At 39.8% G+C, this 22,752-nt stretch overlaps 1 protein-coding gene across 15 annotated transcripts in view; it reads left to right on the top strand.

Moving 5' to 3' along the window:
• Positions 1–22,752, top strand: part of KHDRBS2 (KH RNA binding domain containing, signal transduction associated 2) — a 299,012-nt gene that overhangs the window by 87,095 nt on the left and 189,165 nt on the right. The gene's annotated exons all lie outside the window — the stretch shown is intronic.

Below are 22,752 nucleotides of genomic sequence, written 5' to 3'. Positions count from 1 at the left end.
AAAGAAGCAAATGCTCTGCTTTTAGTTGGCTGACATACTGTAAATCCATAGTGCTGCCAGTTTTGTTGGTGTAAACAGGTTTGAAGGACAATGACGTTTGCAGGTTACAGAAGTGGCCTCATAGTTGCTTAACTCATTTTTATGTCATATATACAGGCACGCTATATAAAATAGCAGTATTATTTTTCATCTTGATAATACAATACTTACAGTGATCATCTAATGGAAAGAATCATTCTTTAATGCCAGAGAGCTGTCAGCCATGCCTAATGAGGAACATAGAAAGTCACAATGGACATTCGGAAAATTCAGTAGCAAAATAATTGGTGCAAAATCGCAATTCAGCAAAGCACTAATGACCATGTGCATAATCTCTTGAAATGTCTATTATGCCCACTTTATATTCAGCACTTTGGCTTTACAGATTTATTGAGAGTCAGATGTGAGAATAGGCTGCACAGTTAATGCCAAATGGTTTGCTTTAAATGACAGCCCACCTCTGGTCACTGACAGGGGCGAACAGAGTGAAGCACCATGTGCAGGTGCAGGGTGGGATGTGCTGCTCAGGCACACACAGGCCATGAGCTGAGCACTGTCAATCCCTGGTGGTGACATCAGCTTTATTTTTGGAACAGCCAGGAGGTTGTTCTGCACAGGCAACAGCGGCCATCTCATTTGGATTCATGGGGAAGCTGGCCCAGGAAAGCTCACAGGCAGGAAGGATTCAGTTAGAGGAGGAAGGAAAACTGGGCAGGCACTTGGTGGTCCTGCAGTGAACAGTGCAAATTAATTACATAGTTGTATCTGTGTGTGCATTTTAAGTATACTTTGATGAAGTACTTAGAGAGAATTTGATTCTGATACTAACATTAAATTTAAGAATTACACACTTCAATTGTAAGATTTACTAGAGCTTCTCATTCTTCATTTTACCCCATTGTATGTGCCTTAATGTTATTGTTGCACTACCATCCATTTTACTATTTACTTCATATTGATGGGAATTTGCGCAATAAAAAGAAATTTTATATATATATATATACACATAAATATATGTATATATTTATTATTTTTGTAAAATACAAATAGAGGAGGAAATAAAAATACAGATATTTTGAAAAATGCAAAACTAATCTGTATGTTTGGCCTTTATTTTTCTCCTAACAAAAGCATTTCATATTTAAGCAGTTCACGTGTCAGTAAAAATAATCAAGTAACTTAATAGCACTCTGGCAAGGCATTGCTTCTGCAAAAAAGGATATAGCAGCTATCTCATACATTGCCTGAAGCTCCAAATACTCTCTGACTGACTGTGCTGGTAGGCAACAGAGATTGTAAATGTTCAAAGAAATCAGTGAAGCTTCAGCATATGTTTAATGCTGAAGTGCTAACCCAAGGAAGGATGATGTTAGGACTGACCGTAACAACTCTGTGTCAGATCACACTTCCCTACTCTAGAGGGGGACTTGCTCCTGCTCTGTCTGTAATCATGTTACATGGCCATTTTAATGACCTGATTAAACTCATACAATGAGTTCTGCTCCCATTACTAGCATCTGAAGGTTCTCTCCAGATAAAAATAATCTCTGGTAGTTAGAAATTTAGTCCTTCAGTTTAATTTTTCTCTTTTTCTTTTCTCTTTTCTCTTTTCTTTTCTTTTCTTTTCTCTTTTCTCTTTTCTCTTTTCTTTTTTCTTTTTATAGAGAACATATATCCCTTCTAAATCTACTAGGCAAAAAGCACACGCTATTTTAAATGTCTCTCCTGAAAGATACTCCCAGTACTTCTGAGCATCCTAGTAATTTGTCTTTGTAGCTATTCCATCTTGAATCCTAAGCTCATCCATGCTGCATTGGCTGCAGTAGCTGTTTTCAATGAAAGATTTTTGATCAATATGTCTCATTCTGCAACAAGCAAAATTCATTATAAATACTGCAACAAACAACTCACTTCATTTATTACTTGGCTTAGAAACATGAAGCCAGATTATACCAACATTTACACACACAACATTTTCCAAAGATGTAAGTAAATGACTTAGTACTTCTGCCAGGAACATTACAAGAGAATCTAAATAAAAATGTTTATTTTTCAATGCAGTATAATTTACATAGAGCCCAGCAATAGATAGTTAGAAATTCAGAATTAAATATGAAGTATTATATTAAATAATGCATAATGGTGGGAATTTCAGTATTTCTAAACTATAAATTTATTAATGCAATATATCTAGTAAAATATTGTGTATGATTTTTACATTTATATTTTCTGAGGCCACATGCAGTTTTACTGTTGTGTTAATTTTGTAGATATGCTTTCAGAGATGCAATGTCTGTGAAAAGAGGGATTTGGCTGAGAAGAAAAGTGTACTCATCTTATTTGTATAAGCCTAGCAGAGCATTGCGTAAGTCCTTTTAGTCCTGAAATAGTGTATGCAGATGCTTTCAGGGACTGGCCAGGAAAAAATTAATACATTAAGCACTGTGATCCTGAGCCCTGGGGCTCCTGTGTTGGTGCATAATGCAGAGGATAACAGTACATTTTGCTTCTGGCCTTTGTGATTTCTCTCTGTTGCCTCTGTATTCAGATCTTTTTCGTTTAAAAGTCTTTTTTTTTCTTTTTTCATTTAATTAAACCTTAGCACAAGTGGCGTTTTCAAAATAAGAGCATTTCAAGCTGTGGTAGAACCTGGAATGCAACTCTTTTATTATTCACAATCTTAAATGTTGTTACTAATTCATATTCACTTCACAACCACAGAGAAGCCATTGTAAATTGCCTGGATGGAGCTACTTTCCTTTCGCTCCTTAATCTCACTCTCTCCTAAATTCGTAGTGACAGTGTAAGTCCATATTCAGAGCGTGTGCTTTTAAGGACGTATCACGGTTGATTTTTTGAGAAGTAGTCATCCAGTCACAGTAGGGGGATCGAGTGCCTTTAATTCAGGATTTATATAATTAATTGAGAAGGCAGGACAGGCCTCCAAAGGAAAACTAAGATAACCTAATGTGTTCTGTATTTTTCTGTTCTCAGTGTAGGAATGATTGTGGTACTGTGCCTAAAGCCAAGCAGATGGTGGGCACACTCAAGTGTCTGAATTTATGTGAGAGGTGGGGTTTCACAGTTGATACTTTTATCCAGTTGAAATTTAGAAGTTGCACTATCTTTGGAGGAATCAACCCCTGAATGAAAAGAGTAGTTGCCTCTGGGAAGTATGGATGTGATTTGACTTGGACAGACAGCCTTGCAGCTGTGCTTTGTAGAAGAGTCATGTACCCATGAATTGGAAGACAGACACACTTGAGGAGCTTTGCAAAATAAGGAGGAAAAGGACTTTTTCCACTTCTTTTGAGTCATTCTGAAAGAAGGGATGCTCTAATCGTGCCATGAGAGACACAAAATATGAGACAGCAAGACTAATTGTGGCTCTGGGGTTTATTTTTCCTTTTTTTCCTGCTCAGTTAGTGGAAATGAACTGTGAATGGAAGCCATCAGCTCTGTGCTGAGCTTGAGATAATGCACGCGCCTTTCAGCAGGCAGAATTAGTGTTTTGCTGTGCTTGTTGCAGCTATGCAGCACCTGGCTTTCAGCTGCTGTATGTGAGTTCATCCCAGGCTGAGGGTACAGCACACCATCTGAACATGTTCTCCTCAGCCAAGTGAAAAGGTGACTGCTGGGAGGATGAGTTGTGCCTTCTGATCACTGTGAGAAGAAGTTTCTGTCTATTCCTAGTTATTTCAGGTGCCTTCAGAAACCAGCTGGTGCAACCCAGTTTGCTCTTTGAGACCTTTGGCATTCAACATAGCTCATCATGTCCTTCCTTGCCTTTCATTTTCAAGTAATGACAAAACTAATGAAACATGAGCTTAAAACATGATTTTTCAGATGAAAAGCACAAAGGCAAATGGACGAGTATAGCTGTCCAACATACTTACAGGTTTATGAAGATCTGTGGCATCATATTCCGTGGAATGTGCTGGACTACAAAGGGCAGGAAAGCATATTCAAAGAGAAAATAATTCTTAAAATCTTTTAGACTTTCGTAAGTCATAATTTTGAAGTCAGGCTGTAATTCTTAACAATATTCTATTGCTGTTTCTTAAATTTGTCTTTCAATGTCTAGCCTTGCACCAACAAGAACTCTCCTAGTGCTTCCAGAACTTCTTGCTCGTTCTCTGTGGTTGGATAATGTCCTTTCTGCATCTTTTAGAGGAAGAAATAAGTAGTATTTCTCCAGTTTGTTCACAGAAAATATGTGCCATATGCCCTTTACCTGAACATGATAGGAAATAAACAGGCAGTTTTCTTGTTCAGAAACTCAAGCTTTCCTTTAAAAATCCTAACTCCAAATAAGACCTTTTTTCGTGGCTTCCTCCTGTGAAGACTTCCACATGGATTCCTATGTCTCTTGCCTCTGTTTTTCTTTTGTTGGGAGGCAAAAAGACCTCTAGGTGCAGCAAGATGGGTACTGGGTCCTACATTATCTTCCGGCTTGCAGGTAAAAACACCACACTGTATTGTTTCATTTTTCCATTCAGGAGTCTTGTATGCCTGCTGGTTTTAACCTCTCGTAAGGCAATATGGTAGTGACGTGTTTTTTCATGTAGCCCAAATGGGTGGTGTCCAGCATGACCACCAGATCTGATAGCCACTGGTGAAAGATAAAGGCAGTGGCAGATGTAACCTGTCTCCAGCACAGACTGTGCTTTGTTGAACAACTCTCGTAGCTGTTCTTCCAGGTTTGGTTCCCAGAACTGCTGGTGGCACATGGATGTCAGCGCTTGGGTCTCCAGCTCGCTTGCAAGGCTGCCCCAGAGGCTGTGCCAGGCTGCTCCTGTGGACACCAAGCAGCCTGCACAAAATCAAATAGCAGTCAGCAAAACAATACTGCTCAACCTTCTAGCCGTGCCTGATCAATGTCTCGTGGTTTTCAATTTGTCAGAAACCAGAGCTTATCAGGCAACAGTGAAGTAGCTGCAGCTATCTCCTCAAAAGCCAAAAAATATGTGAGAAAATCTGGTGCTGTGCTCTAAAACCACCATTATCCATTATACAGAGCCCAGTCACATCCCTTTCCTAATCCACTAGAAGCAGAAAATCAGCAGTTAAGATCTTAAAGGCCTTCAGTTTGCCTATACAAACCTAAGTAAACAAGGTACCAAAAAAGAGAAACTTACTGTTTTCTACCTTTGTTACTGCATTTTATGTACTCTTTCTTTCTAGACCTCTAATTTTTTTTCCCCTGAAAATGAAAGCTGAAATTCTGTGAGCAGGGAACAGAAGGATTCTGTTTCCAAGTCACCTGTTTCTTTATGAACACACGTGGGAAACACATAAAAAGATTCCCCCAAGATTATGTTTGCAGATATGTTCTACCCATCAGGGTAGAAGAAAATGAATGGAAATAAGAGAAATAAAATACAAAACAGTCTACTGAAAACGAGCAAGAAAAAAATCCCCACTATTTAGATGAGCACTGTAATGAACTATACTGGAGATCCTAAAAGAGACTGGTATGCTTAAATCATTTGTCAATCATGTTGACCAAAAGTGTTGCAAACTTAGAGGATGCAGATTTTCGAATGTGAAACCAGAATGGTTTGATTTTTCAGTGCAGACCTAGTCTGAATTAAAACACCTGCATGCTGTGCTTAGATTCAAAAAGTGAGAGAAACAGTGGGTGGCTCAGAAGGTACAGCATGGGTTGATTACAAAACTAGTCAGGATTCACGGGCCTCATGTGCTGGCAAATGTGATGATTTATTTCATCTTGGGCTTTGTTTATGCACTGATCCTTTGTCCTCTGGCCGGAAAGTAGAAAGTTCAAGGCACTTGAGTCAGGCTTGCAGTACAGAAGTGTGCTGGGTAGGACAGGGGCTGGTGGCTGGGAGGGATCCCAAACACAGCAGCCAGTGTACTGAGAAAGGATACTGAACAGGAAACTGAGACCAAGGGTGTGAGAGTTGCCCTTGGGGCTTTTATGGTGGAGTCAGCAAGGTGGGATTTAGGTAACTTTGAATGGCAAATGCAATTTTGTACTAGTAGTACTAGAGTTTCTTCTTCTGTTGTTTTGGGGTTTTTTTTCTGTTTCTAACACAGCCCCAGCATGCAAAATATTGTATAATGATAGCAATAATATTTGCTGGCTTTACATTAATTTCAGAAAATAGATATAATCACAGCTGCTTCTTAAATATTTCCTTACTGTTACTATCAATACAGCTTCAATAAGATAAGCAAGAAGAAAGCACAATGGACCTCCTTAAATTACAAATATTTCAGTCACATGTTCTGATCTAGGGAAAAGTACTCTGAACTTCACAGGTAAAGCCACTGCATTTCTGCATTCCTATCAATACTTGCATAATCTGAAAACCCAGCTTTTTCTGCTTTCTGTGCAAAGGAAATTTGGCGGACCTCAGTGTGTTAACCTGTCCTTTCTACTCATTGTCCAGAGACTGTACCATTCTGTGTGATAGAAGATGCTAGCAATACTTGGTCAAATATATTCTCAGTATTGGAATGAAAGAAGAGCACATAATTAAGCACAAAACCAACAGGTTCTGGACTTCAATCCTGCCAGCAGTCTGAAGTTGGTTTTAGATAGTCCAGGATCGTTGCTGCATTATATGCAGTTTACATTCATTTTCCATAATATTCTCCTGAAAGGGGCATTTAATTTCTCTTCCTGCACAGCAGGATGCTACAGTTGCTGACCTGCATTTCCACAGACCCAGAAGAATCAGATCTCCTGTCTGTATGGCAAACACAGTGAGTGGTTCGTCTCATTTGTCACCCTCCCTTGTGTCTGAGGAGACAGTGGCAGAAAGACTGAAAACCCACATGTGAGTGGATTAGAGGGTTTGTGGGCAGTGGACTCTTGGGGACCCTGTGCCCCAGGGACAGATGCTCAGTTGCCTTCATGCCTCTCTCACTGGGTGCTGGTAGCAGGGCCAGGTGACCCCAGCAGAGGCAGGCACTGGTGAATGCAGTCTGCCAAAACAGCATCAGCAAGGAATGGCTGACAAGAGGATTTCTTTGCCACTGAACATTTCTAGCATAGTAAAACCTCTGACAGGATGGGATTCAGAGAGATACTAGAGAGAGGGGGAAAAAAAAAAAAGGCAGGCAAGCATCTTTCCTTCCTTGTTAGCCATTTTATGGATAAGTCCATGGCAGGTGGAGGTCTCTCTGTGACTATGAAGGAGTGATGTGCCAAGGAAACACATGTGCAGTCTGGTGCCGGAGGAGGCATTGCAGCTCCTGGGACAGGGCGCAAGGAGCAAAAGAGGGACAGTGGAAGACTGGAGGCAAGTGAGCCAAGGGGTAATGATCCCCATCATGGCCAGGGGTCAAGGAGCACAGTTAATTGAAATTTGTCATGCTCTGCTTACCAGAGAGGCATCTCAAGTGCTTTTTCTAGACTCCTCCATGCATCTTAGGGGAGTGCAGTAATATAACATGATGGCCACAGTGCCATTGTTCAGACTGCAGAGGAGCAGAACCTGTCCTTTCATGACAGATTTACTGATTGTGAAAGGATATAATTGGTAAATGACAGCTGAGAAAGGGTTAATTAATCAGCTGCTATGGTGCAGCAGCATTCCCACAGGTCCCTGGAGCCTGAGCACCATGTGGCTTTTCTGCTGGGGAACTCCATCACTGTCAAACCCCTCAGTAACTTACATAAAAACAGGACAAATGGAGTTTCTCATAATTAGATATATCATCTCTCTTAAATCATACCAGAATCTGTTGGCCAGTGTTGCTTTTGCAATCACTTTTTCTGATTGAAATAAGAATTACACTGTGCTTCAGAAAAAATAGGTATGAAGCTGGTAATAGTAACATCTCAGCCAGCATTTGCCTGATTGCTTAGGTTTCCACCTCTTTCTTTGCTCTCCATGTCACCAGCAGTGCAACATCTAGGTCAGTTGTAAAATACTGAAATTTTCACTCAGCATGCCCAGTGAAAATGGGTAATGCTTAAATATGTATTTGGAAGAGAAAATTGGTATATACAATGTTTCAGATTCATTCTGGATATATTATCTTTTTCTGAGCATTTAAAATGATGTCTGTAATCCGTCGGTCAGTTTCCAAAGCACTGCCAGCAGTCTTTAAACTTGTCTAACATGGCTCTAGTACTTTCCATTTTTTTTCCTTCATCCTAATAACTTTTATAAAAGAATCCAACTGATGCTACATGCTTTTTTTTTCACATTTTCATAGTTACCAATTGTATTTTGATTTCTTCTTTATTAATATGATTTGGACAGATCCAGAAAGATACTTAGATCCATAGACTGCTTTATTCAACTAAACTCCCAAGTCATCTTGAACACCAGCCTCAGCTGCAGATGAGTCACCCTGTTTGTTTCCACTGAGAGCTCCATGTGATTTGTTTAGGCTTAAATATCTAACTTCTGGATGCCTAAGTCAAGGTAAATGAATCCCACTCAAGGGACACAAATAACTGTTTATCTGTCCTATAACTCTCTTTTCAAACTGGGACCTTTGTCTCAGATCCAGCACATCGGCAAAGACCTGGGGTTGATCACAGCCTGGGGAGGGAGATCATGACATCTTTAAAGAACTTGAGTAATCTGGTCTTTGCACACTTTGACTCAAAACCCTTAACATTTAGATAGAAAACGTAGCAGAATGAGCTAAGTCTGCTAGGAGCTGAAGCTTTGCTGAGTTTCTGTAGTGCATGTATTCCTTATTTAGGAAATATTTTTTATTTTTCCAATTTAGGAGGGAAGAAAAAACAAGAAATGTATTTTTTTCAGCATTTAATATCAGTCATAGCATTTGAGGATGTTCATACAATGATAAAAATATCCTCATCTTTTGTCTCAAATCTATGGAGAAAGTCTGCAATAAACAGGGTTACTGTTCAGTTTTATTTTACGTTCATTTGTACTGGTATTGAAAATGAGCAACAAGGGAGACCACAGGTGCTAAAGCAGTAAAAAACTGGAAAACAAATAAAATGCTTCATTTTCAGCCAGAGGCAGGTTACAGTGTTTCCTGGGAAAAAGCTTTTAATAGAAGGAAATTTTTGTGGTAAACTGATGGTGACACTAGGCAAAATTTTTTATAATAGATTAATTTAATCTGCATATTTTGTGATTATATGAGATATGGCTACTATGTAATGAAAATTTTGCAACACTCAAAGCCTGTGCACAAGGTTATTTCTTCTTGCATAAATCTGAGCGCATAAAGGGGGTTGGAGGAGTGCTTTAAATTGCCAAGGATGATCTGGATGATAAAACTTAAGTGCAAAATGAATATTAATTTTTAGTGCAGTAAAATTAGCTGACTCTGAAGACTGCAGGTACTTAACCTTTTCTGGAGTACAATTATCTGTTTTAAACCGAGTTTCAAAATTATTTTACTCTTTCAATTGTATGTATGTTTGGGGTTTTGGTGATAGTCCATTCTGGTTTGGATGCTGTGCAAGTGCTCATGGGAGATGGGGAGTTCTGGGTAGAGGACCCGGAGCAGTGTGCTGTGGACTTTTAGAGGGAATGCCCTGGCTGCACTTAGTCACTGACATCTTGGCATGGCCACTTTAGTACCAATGACATCTTCAGCCCAGGGTGAGCTCCTCTGAAGTGAGTGCATACCTGGTGTTTTCTTTGGGGTACTAGAAAGAGTAGTGTGAAATTCCGAACGTTGGACTTCCTGGAAGAAAGCCCGTGCCATCCTTCAGGCTACTTTCTTTGTGATTCTGGGATTTGTGTGTACTTTGCAAAGGAGTCAGTCTGCCTTCCAGTGAGGATGTGTCTTTGTTCTTAGGTAAACAAGGTATTCTGAAAATTTGCAGTGAGGAACACTGAAGTTTCCATTGGGTCACCAAATGCTACCATCATCACTTCAGCCAAGTTATCTCAAAATAAACAAACTTGACAGAAGTCATTTTGACTTCCTTTACTTTTTCTCTACAAGTGATAGCTTCTTAAAGTACTCTCTTATGATACAAAGTTCAGGTCAGGTCCAGACTGCACTGCCAAGGAGCTGCTGTTACCTGAATTGTACATGGTCTGAGTACTCTGCACATTCCATGAAAATGAGCCCTTTAGTAAATTTCAGTTAGAATAGCTATAATCACTAGTCATTAAAAAATCATGTCTTTTACTCAGATTCATTTACGGCTTATAATGGACTAATATCCTTACAGATTGCCCTTATGAGAAGATTAGAAAATGTGTTCTTCATCTTTGCAGAGCAAATCCCCATCATAGCTGAGATGACCGAGAATCTATTTGCAAACTATTTTATTTGCAGTCAGTAAATCGGTCAGACATAAAATCATGGTAGTTCCCCAGCACAGGAAGGACAAGTCCAGAGGAAGGCGACTGAGTTGTTTAGAGGGATGAAGCGCCTCTCCTGTGAAGAAGAGCTGAGAGAATTGGGATTGTTCAGCCTGGAAAAGAAGCTTAGGGTTGATGTAATTGTGGCCTTACAGTACCTGAAGGGAGCCTACAAGAAAGATGGAGAGGGTCTTTTTACAAGAGCATGTAGTGACAGGGTAAGGGAGAATGGATTCAAACTGGTAGTAGGTTTAGATTAAATATTAGGAAAAAATTCTTTACTGCAAGGGTTGTGTGGCACTGGAACAGGTTGCCCCAAGAAACTGTGGACGCCCCATCCCTGAAAGTGTTCAAAGCCAGTTTGGATGGAGCTCTGAGCAACCTGGTATAATGGAAGGTATCCTTACCCATGGCAGGGTTGTTGGAATGAGATGATCTTTAAGGTCTCTTCCAACCCAAACCATTCTATGATTCATTCTATGATTTTATGATATATGTAATATTGTTATAACATATTCATCATCTGTCAACTATTTCTGGCATTTTTGTGAGAAATCATCCAAGAACTTGCAATCTCATTAATATTTATTTGTCTAAATGAATATAATGTGAATAATTAGATTTTCTAGATGGTAGAGGAACAAGTAATTTTGCCATTGAAAAGTGTGTTTGTATTTTTTATCGTTTTGCAAAACCTAACTCTACAAGAAAAGAAAAAGTGAAACCTGCAAAATCATGTGTGACTCACATGGGAGAGGGAGTGCATCATTTGCAAGACATTAAAATTCTGCCTCAGAAAAAGGATATGTTTGTGAAGAAGAGTGGCGCATTGGTTGATTTTGCAGTTATTTAATTTATCTTATTTGAAGTACTTTTTTAGAAGATAATGTGTTTTTAAAGTCAGCTCAGTCAGCTCATACTGAAACATTTTCATCTGTGTAAATGCCATTAGAGTACAGTGTTTTCCAATTATTTATGAACTTCCTTTCCCTCTTCCACTCCCCAGAGTTCAGTTTGTCTCTGCCATTGTGGCTTCCCTCCACTGATGTGGTTTCCACATCACTGCATGAGAATCAAGGGGATGCAAGAAAATAGTGGTCTCTTCTAAATTTGTGGTAGGATACTCAAATACATTTACTGCTTTTGTTTGCAATGTCGTGGTTAATCAAGGGACAGCCTTAAGGAAATAATTATTGACAATCAGCCAGAAAAATAAACTTTATAATACAGTTTATCAGACAGGTCTTTAAACTGCTGGAATCCAAACCGTCTCCATTACCCTGCCTGGGCCAATATGGCAATCAGGGAGAAGTCACTTCCCTTGTATCCACTGTTAAGGAAGTACATTTCCTGTATCACAGGTTCCATTGCGTTTCAAGGTGCAAAAACATGGATTCCTGCACAATGGTGGAGACTTGCTAGTAAAAGCAGTGAGGAGTTAAATGGGATCATCAGTTTGAGCTTTTAAACCTTCCACTTGCAGGGGCTTCCCAGTTGGATTTGAAAGGGTTTGTCAGAGGCATAACAACATTATTCTTCAGAAAGTCCCAATGTGTGGAAGGAGTGGAGGAGGTAGCCACCGCAGGAGGTGAGGAGGTGAAGGCAGCCGACAGTTCTCCACACACCTTGCAGCAGGCAGGATTCCTGAATTTTCAGCTGAAAGTGGCTGTAAATCGCTCTCCTCTGCACTCTCTCAGCTCTGATTATAATGAGCAATCAGAGTGGCTGAAGTGTTGCCTTGCTATCTAGATGAAGCACCTGTAATATTACTTGGAGCTCATTTGAATGCTTATTAGTAATAGGATCTTTAACATCAGAAGTGGGTTCCATATTTGTCACATAACCACCTTAAGCATACATATCTATGTGATAGGTGATAAAAGATACATCAGCAAGCAATTGCAACTGTCACAGAACAAAAACATAATGGATCCACATGTTGGGTTTTTTCTCTATGTATGCAACACATCGTGCCCCACATTTATGAGTTCACAGTTCCAAATGAGACAGGAAAACATAAGAATGCACTCAGTCTACAACTCCTGAAAGTTGCAGATTGAAAAGTTTGGGTAAGAACATAAAAGCTAGTGAAAATTGAGAGGCTTTCCAAGAATTAATTGTTTAAGGACATCCTTAACTACAGGGACATCAAGGTTGCCAAGACTTTGGTATTTAGCATCTCATATGAAAATATTTCCGTATTCGTAATCATTCTTTTCATCTTGATCTGTTTTGTTTCTAAATTTTTTTAGATTGGGACACCAAAATGGTCTAGTAGAGGTTTTGCAGTTTCATTTATCTTCCTTTCTGAAAACTTGCCTAATAGAGAATACCCTATTAACTGATATTGAACAAATTCTTATTGACATTGATTGAACAATTGATATTGAACAAACACTGAGCAAATTCCTTCTGTAGATCTGAATGTAATGCTTTCAAGATCTTTCTCCTGAAATAACTTTATCTGGAGTCTGTGCACACAGAAGGAGGTGGTTTTTATCACTGGAGAATTTTTATTACTCTTCAACTCATTTTCTGGATCACTTATGAATAGTTTAACAGAACACGTTCCCAAATGGTTCTTGTGGGATTCATCTAGCAACTTCTCTAAAATGAACACCTATTTCCTGACTTCCATAATGTGTAACTTGATGAGCTCTCCAACTGCTACCTCATTAAGGAAAAGGGCAGCAGCGCCCTTGTGTATTCAATAGGAGTGTATTGGGAACACCTGTCTTACTTAGTGAATCCCAGGGAAGCTTAAGCGTGAAAGAATTATCAGATCTCCTTCACCCTCATGTGGTGGTGCTGCCCAGACACTTCAGTCTGAGGAGTATTACTGTGGACAATTCTGGCATCTGTAGATTTCAGGGATAGGAAGCAACTGAACAGGAAATTAGGTGGCCACGATTCGGTGTTTAGGATCCAAATCATGCCTAAATCCGGGGTGTTTGAGTTCTTTTGCAGCTATAAGCTAAGTGAGTAGGTTACACAGCTAGATTGGGAAAGGCTTGAAGGTCTCTTTATGTTGGCACCTACAGTAGCAATTAGGCTTTGAAGTAATACCTACATGCACCAGTGGATCTGTTCTCTAGGCCTGTATTGGGGAAGTATCCTTCATCAAGTGAGTGGTTAAGCAGGTGTTTACTTTCAAGTGTTTACTTGGAGCCTTCATCATGAAATTGGGTTTAAATATAAATAAATTAGTTACTGAAGACAAGTTTCAGGCTTTTTTATAGTCAAAGCTAAGTGCACACATTAGACCTCTTCTGATGGATTGTTTCAAAATACAAGGTTTTGTTCTTCTTTTGCATAAAATAGCTTACACATGGATTTTTCCCTCCAGAATTTTCTCCATGGTAGAAATATTCTTTCTACTATTTCCTTCAAGTGACCAAAACCAAGGTCTTTTAAGTACTTGACTACTCTACAACTGGAATTTATTTATATTTCAGTTCAACAGTTTTCAGCAAAACAGTTCATTCAGAGCCTGGAGAACTGCAAAACATTTCTTTTCATACAAGTCCCTATTCTTAAAAACAGAATATCCCTTGCAAATCTTGTGATACAAGTGATATTTATTCTTTGGAGAAAAAAAAAAAAAGTGTTCTTGTAGGACTAATATAATCATAATGAAACAATGACAGAGAAGGAACAAAAAGGTGATACAGATATTTAATTTAAATTTTCCTGTTTTTACATTTTAAATAACCATTACTGGTTTTTATTAAACACAGTTTTTGAGAACACTATATACATAACAGATACAAAGATTAATATTTCCTGAATAATAAGAATTGTTGATAAATAAATTATTGTCAGTTTATGGAATTCATAGCATAAATACAGTTAACCTTCTTTGCAAGATGACTGTTAATTTGTCATCAGCTAGCTTGTTGCATTACCGAAAACATTAGTAGAGTTTTCTAGTGTCTATAACATTTGTATCACTTTAAGGTGACTGTTCATGTTCTCTCTCAAAAAAAAAAAGGGATTAAAATTTATAAAACTGTTGGCTCCAAACATAATGAGATAGAGCTAGATTGCTGTAAGAGAACCAGTAAAATGATTTCTGGAAAGTAAAAAGGACAGCAGAGGAAAAGAAAGTACATTTTCCTCCAACCAGTGTAAATGAAGTCATATCTGCTTTCCTCAAATGATGTTTCTCTTCTGCCCAAGGCTTGTTGCTTTATTTTTGACACAGTAAGCTCTTAAAGCTCTTACAAAGTCATCAGCCTTTATTGTATCTCTCTACTCTTCATTTTTTCAAATCACTAAATAACTGTATTTATCTGTTTGAATGTGGTGATTTGGCATTGGCTGTCAGTAGCCTGGGTGTAGTTGAGCAAAGCCCTATATCATAGTGAGGAGCCCTTCCTAAAGGGATGTTGAGGTTTGGGAATACAGTCTGTGCTCATTAGTTTTGATCCTTTTGTGCAGAGACTCATCTTCAGCTGTAGCTGTAGCCATCACAGTTTACACTGTGGCAGAGCCCAAGCAATTGTTTATACCCTGCAATCGGCACGTGTATAATCTAGCATTGGTGGAACTAAGAAGTGCATTGAAAGCAGAAGGCCTCATCCAGCTATATATTTAGGTTTAAAATTAGACAGATGTAGCTGAAAAAAAAAATCTCTGTATCGCAAGAGTGCTTTTCAGAACTGGTCATCAAAGGAATTTAGTTCCTCATGTTGTCTTTTCGCTGCCACTGGTAGCCCTGTGTTCCAGTAAATATGGTGTTGCCATCACCTGTTGCAGGTTGCAGGCTTTGTGCTAAAACTGTAGCACAGGGCTGGGACCTGCCAGCCATCCTCTGGACTGCTCAGGGTCTGCCCCCAGCTCCCTTTGAGCTTGCTGACTTCTAGGAGCCCTTGTCTAATGGCTGAGTAATTCTTGCCTGTGCTGCTTTACCTTTTACCTAGGTTTGTACTATATCTGTAATTAATGGTAGCGATAATGAGTCATCATTCTGTGTGGAGTGTGCCGCTATGGCCCTAGAATAAAACTGTAGCACAGGGGAGTACAGGGTTGTGATGGAAGTGGAGGCATTGAAAGCAAAGGCATGGGATGATAAGGAAGGCTCCAGGATTGTAAGTGGGGACTGGTCACCAAGGTCAGTTGCAAGTCATTAAAGGGACACAACATTGGGTCTGGGCAAAATCATGAGTAACAAAGAGAGCAAAGGAAACATACACAGCAGTTGTAAAACTTACCTTATTTAATGAATTTGGATGGGAAATTGAATTGCTAAATGATGGCGAAATAACAATATATATAGCATGTTTACCATCCTAAAAATAACCCCTTGTGCTTCCTGGAGAGAGGAGGAAGAAATTATTGCCATCGGTATTATGTGTCTGTAGTGGGTTGACTTCGCCTGGATGCCAGGCACCAACCAAAGCCTCTCTATCACTCCCCTCCACAATTGCACAGGGGAGAGAAAATATAACAAAGGATTCATGGGTTGAGGTAAGGACAGAGAGAGATCTCATCAGATACTGTGAGGGCAAAACAGGCTAGAATTAGAGATATTAATTGTTACTAACAAAACCAGAGCAGGATAATGAGAAGCAAAGTAAGACCTTAAAACTACCTTTCTCCCCACTTCTCCCTCCTTCCCAGCTCTACCTCCTCTCCCACTGGGGCGCAGGGAGACAGGAAATGGGGGTTACAGTCCCCTCAGTTCACCACAGGTTGTTTCTGCCGCTGCTCAGGGAGAAGAGTCCTTCCCCTGATCCAGTGTGGGGTCCCTCCCACAGGAGACAGTCCTCCATGAATTTTTCCAACATCAGTCAATCCCACAGGCAACTGCATAATGCTGTGATGTGGGTTACTGTTCTGGGGGATGCAGTGTTTCAAGGACAGGCTGCTCCACCATGGGTACCCCACAGAGAAACAAGTCCTGCCATGAAACCTGCTCCGGCATGCGCTCCTCTCTCCACAGGTCCCTGCCGGCAGCCTGCTCCAGCATGGGCCTCCCACTGAGTCACAGCGTCCTCTCAGGCATCCACCTGCTCCAGCATGGGTCTCCTCCATGGGCTGCAGGTGGATCTCTGCATCCCCTGGTCCTCCCTGGGCTGCAGGGGCACAGCTGCCTCACCATGGGCTGCACCATGGGCTGCACCATGGGCTGCAGGGGAATCTCAGCTCTGGCACCTGGAGCACCTCCTGCCCATCCTTCTGCACTGACCTTGGTGTCTGCAGAGCTGTTCCTCTCATATGTTCTCACTCTGCTCTTCTCTGGCTGCAATTACATCTGAGCAATAACTTTTTCCTTCTTCTCCTTAAATATGTTACCGCAGAGGTGTTAGCACCATTTCTGACTGACCCAACCTTGGCCAGCAGCACATCCATCTTGGAGCCATCTGGGATTGGCTCTGCGAGGAACTTTCTGGCAGCTTCTCACAGAATCCAGCCCTGTACCCTCCCCACTACCAAAACCTGGCCATGCAAACCCAATGCAATGTCTTGCACCAAAGAACTCAGGGTACTGCAGCTCTCATCAGTGTTGTCCTCTCCCAACTGAAGCCATTAACCTTAGGATCCCCGGGGCAGTGGAAGGTGAGCATAACACCAGGCAAAGAGTCAGAAACTAGAAAGTTTATGTGTCATTTTTGCCTGCATGGAATTTGAGCTGCAATCATTAGTATGGAGCTAGACTTCTAATAAATCTTTGATTAAGGGAAAAAAAAAAGAAAAAGACTTCTTTTATGTTTTTGCCCATAGTAAAAGTGTAACATCTTGTTTGGAGCTCAGGCAACCTACACTGTAACTTGGTTGCAACAAATTGCTAATTAGCCTCTCATAAATAAAAGCATGACATTTTCTACCCTCATTAATTAAGGCAAAGTCTTCTTCCTGAATCTGAAGGCATCTGAATTGAAGTGATCCCGAGCTGTGATCGTAAGTTTTAAGATGAACATAATCCTAGGAAGCATTTTTAGGTATGGTAATCATGCATTTCTTGAGGGTCTTTGATTTCCTACATGAGCTTTGCAAACTTGGAATTCATTGATTGTATTCAATGAACATCTTTGGCTTGGTTAATTCTAGGAGCAATTGTCTAATGCCCAGGTGGTTCTTATCTATGCTGTTTTTAGCTTCTGCTTAGGTTTGTACAAGTGTAGAAACATTCATAGGTCTGTGAACTCTATTGCTGCTCTTAGTTTTCTGGCAGGGAATTTAAGCATAGATCACTAGTTGTTGGTCACAGTGGTCACCGTCTGTTGCCTCAGTTTTGGCAAATAACACTTTAGTGTGTTGAGCTTTCCTAAACTTCCCCCCCCCCCCCCCAAAGAATTTCTATGTTTTTTTCATTTAACCTTTATGTCAGATGTTAGTGGTCTTTCAGTAGTGGTTGTCTCATCATCACATTCTTCTGCTGATTAGTCTTTTTTTTCCTTTTCACCGCTCTAAACAAAAAGATGATCTAGGTATGGTTTAGTACCTCTTAGCCATTAAGTTTTTATTGTATTTCATTATGAAAATCATCAGGAAATAAAGCACTGAAGGACCTGTTTGCCCAAGACAGTACTGAGTGTATACAATTCTCTGCTCTGTTTTGCCAAAGGAACAATGAAAATTTTAATAATGAATCAAGTATAGAAAAATAATTGTTTTCACCTGTATCTCCAGTAATTTCCTCTGATGTAGACAATGTTCTTTCTAATGCCTACGTTTCATAATGGGGTCTCTGTGGCTGACTGCAGATGTTGTACACCCACTCTCTTTGCGCTACTTTGTGAGCTCTCCTCACGCATTCACCACCTCCACCTTCTTTATTCTTCTTCCTGGAGTGAGAATAACTGGTTTAAAAACAAGAGTCAAGGAACAGCTAAGGTCTTTTAGCTTCATTCTGTACTCTGCTGAATCCCTTTCCAGTGCCTTATCCATTATCGAATTGTTACTCTTTTTTTTTTTGTTTGTTGCTTCTCCACTGATGGGACCTTGGACCTGAAAGTTTTTAACTCCAAACCCAGTATCACCAAGAAATTAATTCACTGTTACTTTTACTACAATCGGTGTGGCAGACAACATTTTGATATTTTTCATTTATGTCCAGATTAAAAATTAATAGGTTTGCATTTGTCAAACTGCATGCTCATTATTTTTCTTCTGTAGCATTGCCCATTGATCTTATGAATAATGCCTGTGTAGCAGCAGCCCTGTTATTATCATCTTTGTCTAGTCTCTGCACTATGCTTTTCTTTGTAAATTCTTACAAGATATGAAATCCATTGCAATTTGCATATTGTTCCTCAAGCACCCATTGTTTCTTTTCGTAGCTGTGTTTGTTTCATTATGGGAAGTTCTTTGTATTGTATTGATGAAATTTATCTCTGAAATCTACACAGTTCCTACTGCAAGTTTATTTTCTATTATTCTTTGATACCCTGTTATTTCAGTGTTAGGAGGACACTTCTTATTCACCAATCTGGACTGATAACTTGGTTTTCTGTGCAAACTCCATTTCTTTCAACTTTATTCCGGCATTTTTATTCAAGCACTTTGGCCAGGCTTACAGACAGAAAGCAGTTCTCTGTTAACACACATCCTTTTAAAATGTTAAGACTCCTTTCACATCCAGAGATAATTAATCCTTTTTCTTGGCCTTTACGTTCCTATCACTCCCATACTTCACTTTTACAGCGGTCAGTACTCCTAATATTTCTGCTATAGAGTTTTATAAGTCATTTTCCCTGCTTTGGTCAACTGGAATTTATAAAACACAGTAGGTGTTTCAAAACACCTGTTATCCTTATGAGGGAGTGGGTTATAGAGCCATGCATCACAATGAGGGTGGATGGACTTCAGCGCTGTGTAACAGACACTCTAAGGCAGCAAATGAAGGAATGAAGGAAGCCTGAAGCACATAGGATGAGGGGAACTGGCTTCTGTCCCTCTTGAGAGATGAAGGGAATTGACATGCAGAGCAGAGTGGAAGAGGATCAGGATGAGGGGCAGTTGCCTCTGGAGAGTGATGTGTGTTTCCTCTGCTGTGTTCAACCCACACTGAAGTAAAACATTGTCACCATGGACTAAATAAGAACCATACTATGAGCCTGAGAGGCCATAATAAGAGATTGCCATCACTGATTCAGAAGCCCTGGGAATCTATTCCGTTCTTTTTATAAAGCAGAACTGATCAGGTCCCAGGTTTGTTGTTCTTCTACCCTAGGATCCAGTGCCTGAGACTTAACTCCATTTTGATTCAGAGAATCCATCAGGCTTTCGATGCACATCACCTTCCACTGTGATTCATTTCATGTATACATGAGTAAGCTTAAGCAGTTATTTCTGTGCTTGGGTGTGAGAGAACAACTTGGCTGCTGGGTGGCCACTGGCCAAGGCTGTGCAAGCTCAACAGGGTCTTAAAAACTGCTGGACATGATGTAAGGAATCATAGAACGTAAAAAGCCGTGAGAATCTACCGAAAGTTACAGCCCGCACCATGGGGAATAGCTGAACCTCAGAGGTGATTAAGGCAGAGTTATATGAGAAACAGCCAAAGTCCACAGGTGATCGCACTGGTGCATTAGAGGCCACTAGGGCCCTGCAAGGCCATTCACACCCAGATAGCCTTGTAAAAAACACCATATCAAACAGATTTATGATGATCTCACCTATTCTGCCTTAATGTACCAGGTGCTGGAAAGTCTCATAATCCATTTCAGTCCTTACCAGTGCTACATGAGGTGTTTATTCGTTAGTGTTTTTGTTTGACTCAGAAGCACAGTTAAGAAGAGAGCCTCCTGATCATTCCCAATTCCCATTATTTAAAGTGAGCAGAACTCACAGGGTTTTAACTGGACTCCTCTCCTAAAAAACTGTATCAAAGTTGGGCTCCAGAAAGGCTCTCTGGCTTCTAAGGGAACTCAGTTATTGCAACCAGACTATGACTAGCAGGAGGCAAAACCCACTCCTGTGCTACACAAGGGGCAGTACTGTCATCCTAAATAGAAGTAGTATGGATATTGGGTCCACAGCACTGACCATTTTGCTGTGCAGTTGGGATGTGTTGCTTGCTAATGAAGATTTGCACAGGTGTTGTCCATCTTCATGTGCTCCTGGGAGAGTGTGTTCATCTGTACTGCACTTGGGAAGCTGTATTAGCTGCCAGTAGGTATCACCTGCTGTACCAAGGAGTGTCTCCCCAACAGTGTGAGTCACGTCTGTTGTTTGCTTGGTAGATGCCTGATACCTGACACACGATTAAATGAAAGACTACATTCAGTCCCCAAATACTCACTCATATTCACTGGCTTTGGGAAGCAGAGCTTGGTACAGTGCTCACATGATCTGTGAGTTCTTACTCATCCGTAGTTTTCCTTAATTAAGTTTCTCTGTATCCACACACACATATGCAATAAAAGGAGCATTATTGTGACATTTTACCCTATTATGGGAAGAGATACTGTGTGAAAATTCAGTCTTTAACCCCATGTGTTCCACAAGAAGAAACCTCCTTACGTATTCTCAGAAAGAAATGTGTAGGATCTCGCAGCCTCATCCTGCAGTTTCTAACAGCTGTAGAAATAAGTGCCAAGTAGTGACAGAGCATGTGCTGCATCAAAGAGGCAGGTTATCAAATGATGTGTTTTAAGAAATCCTGAGTTTGTTCAGGAAATAAAAGAGAAACATAATTACCATTGTTACCACCGAAGAAGCATATTCCTAACTTTCTGTATGACAGGTATGCATTATAAAATCATGTTACTGATGTCTTAGCTGTACAAAATCCTCCTCAAAATAATGAGCCAAATATTACTCTTTTGTTTTTTTCTACATCTGAACACAAAGGTCCAATTTCTGAGTGTATTGGTAGTCTTTTCCTGAGAGATAACTTTTGGGGCTTTCTGGCGTTTTTTTTTTTCCCTCCGAATCTTAAAAAAGCAACAGGAAAGAAACTTCCAGCAATCACTAGGATGTAACTTTATAGTTATTAAGACTTAATTCTACTGAAATACTCCATACCACATTTTTCCAGAAGCAGTAATCAGATGTGTGATTTTCTTTCCAGAAAACGGAAAGGTACTGTAACATCTCACGATGGGCTTTTATATTATGCTATGGTTCTTATGATTTCAATGAGATTTCAGTGATAAGCTAAAATGCCAAAGAGAATTTAAAAATAAAAATACTGTGACTATTATGTCTTCTGTTAATTTTTTAGTTTTGGTTGGAAACAATTACGTCAATTTTCAAATTAAATAATAGTTCACATTTATTGAGTTATGATTTTATTATAATCTGTGAAATGTTGACTTAGCATGGAGCCAGATCTTGGGTTCTGGAGATAAAGGATGTAGCCTTTGTGTATTCACTGGGGCTGGATCTTCTAACATAGATAAAAAGAACTGTATACTTACTGTTACGAGCAATAGCATTGTGCAAATGTTTTTGGTAGCAAACATTGGTGTAAATTGGTCAAAGCTAAAATAAGTGAAGTTAATGCAAAATTAAATAAACTAAATCATTAAGAATTGTAATCTGTTTTTACAATTTTTATATCTTAGCTAAATGTTCATAAACTGTTTAGTATATACTAAAAAGCTATAACTTCTTTACCATTTTCAAGACAATTAGATTGCTTCTTTTTCTGTGATAATGTTTTCTGTATACATATATTCTTCTAAATTACATTTATCAAAATATTTTTGAAGACTGAGAGTTCAACTCATCATTTCTTTAGCATTACTTATGGCTATCTTGTGTAGTAATGGCATAGATTTTTCATTACATTGTCATAGCCAGTGCCATTAACATGATCACTATTTTATGCCTTTGATTTTTATGGGGCAGTAACTACTATGAATGTATTTTGCAATTTACATTTGTTATCTCAAAGCTTTGTGTAAGGAAGCAGATTGACATTTCAGAACATTACTCTAACGTGAAGTAGGATTATTAGGCTTATTGTATAGCTAGGAAATTTGGACCCAAAGGTGGTTGAGCTGTATCTAGGTGAGGTGATTCACCATCTGAGCTGGTGTACACTGCATTGCATAGGTACCCTGTATTGGGACTGGGACTGAAACTCAGACATCACTGAGTTTGGAGAGCAGCTCAGGGTCCCTCAGCATGACAAGTGCATGGATCTGTCAGAGCAAGTCCAGAGGAGGGCCATGGAGATGATCAATGCTGGAGCCCTTCTGCTATGAAGAGAATTTGGGTTGCTCAGCCTGGAAAAGAGAAGGCTCAGGGTAAATTTATGGCACCTTCCAAGTACAAAAAGAGGGCAAGAAAGCCAAAGAGGGACTTTGTCAAAAGGCACATAGTGAGGGGACAAGGAGTAGTGGCTTTAAACTGAATGAGAGTAGGTTTTAGGTTAAACATTAGGAAAAGGTTCTTTGCTATGGATGTAGTGAGACACTGGAGCGGTTTTACCACAGAAGTTGTGGATGCCCCATCCCTGGGAGTGTTTAAGGCC

This window comes from Corvus kubaryi, unplaced genomic scaffold, assembly GCF_017639235.1.
Source record: "Corvus kubaryi isolate FWS band 111438036 unplaced genomic scaffold, C.kubaryi_AGA036_p1.0 split3-73, whole genome shotgun sequence".
Taxonomy (NCBI): Eukaryota; Metazoa; Chordata; class Aves; order Passeriformes; family Corvidae; genus Corvus; species Corvus kubaryi.
Note: the sequence above shows the minus strand (reverse complement) of the source record. Positions and strands in the feature narration are given on the sequence as shown.